General features: G+C 35.5%; 1 non-coding gene across 1 annotated transcript; it reads right to left on the minus strand.

Annotated features, from left to right (window-relative positions):
• Nucleotides 1–411: 411 nt before the first annotated feature.
• TRNAR-UCG lies at nucleotides 412–485 on the minus strand. Its single transcript has one exon. It is a non-coding gene; the product is annotated as a tRNA-Arg (tRNA).
• Between the last annotated feature and the right edge of the window lie 794 nt (nucleotides 486–1279).

The following is a 1279-nucleotide window of genomic DNA, read 5'->3' on the forward strand; positions in this document are numbered from 1 at the left end:
CGTACGTTTGCCGAATCCCGAATTGCTAACTAGGAGGTGAACTTTATTTTGTTGTGTGCCAAACAAATAAAAGTTGGATCTCTTTCGAAACTTTAAACCCTTTTTTTTTCTCGAAGCTTTAAAATAAAAAGAATTAAAAAAAAGGAAAAGACTTTAAACCTACTGAGAGATGCATTTACAATTTTTGTGGATATTATTAGCCCTAATGTCAGCTCCCGGTAGCAGTTAATAAAATTCATAGGTTGAGGAGGTCGTTGAAGCTTTTTGAACTTACATGGTGCTTATGAATTATGGAAGCAGCATCTCTTTCCAGCTGCTGATAAAAAAAACAACAAAATCCACATCTAGTACAGTGGCGTCTGTAATATAACTAAGCAAATGAGGAAAAGAAAAAAAAGAAAAAGAAAAAACCGACCACAGTGGGAGTCGAACCCACGACCTTTTGATCCGAAGTCAAACGCGCTAATCCACTGCGCTATGCGGTCACTTGTTGATAATTTGTTTACAAAAAGTTTGATATTCAAAGAAGGAAGAACCTCCATCCAAGACATTTTGTTTTACTGTTGAGCTGTTTCTTTCTCAAAATTGTACTGTTAAGTTGTACTCAGTCAATGACGATGTAGCCAATAAATTCAGAATATATCTAACTTGACGTTTCTATTAGATAACCTACGGTAGTAGAACACTCTTCTTACAAAAAGTCATGTAGTATTAATTTGTTTTGGGTCACAATTCATGCATGTACGAGTACATCATGATCATCTGATGAATGTGAGACACAAAAGACTGTCATTTGATAATATGTTCTTCGGTGGGCAGTAGCAGACTTATTCTTCTACCATCTTCTTTATTTAATTACAAAGAAAATTTGCAGTATGTGTGTCCCTTTTAAGCATTTATGTTGATCAAGTAACGTCCAACATATGGAATCGCATTGATATGACGCAGGAGAAACAAGAAAGTCATTGGTCATGATCATGACCAACTTTACTTCCTTCTTGAAATTGTCATCCAACTGATGTCTTGATGGCTGTTCATTAAATAATACGTGTGTATATTGTTTCTTTTTCATCAGTTTTTTCTTGTGTTGCAACTTGCTAAGAGCATTAATGTGATGTTTAATTGAGGTTTGTGATGGAACTTGGGATGTTTTCAACAAGGATGACGCGCAAGATATAAGAATTGGTCCGAAAGAACAAAGATTGTGGATGACAATTTATTTCATACTACCATGTGGACTGTCTAGGTAGGGTATGCTCATCTCCCTCTCAAAATGCAT

The sequence above is a fragment of the Papaver somniferum genome, chromosome 11 (genome assembly GCF_003573695.1).
Source record: "Papaver somniferum cultivar HN1 chromosome 11, ASM357369v1, whole genome shotgun sequence".
Taxonomy (NCBI): domain Eukaryota; kingdom Viridiplantae; phylum Streptophyta; class Magnoliopsida; order Ranunculales; family Papaveraceae; genus Papaver; species Papaver somniferum.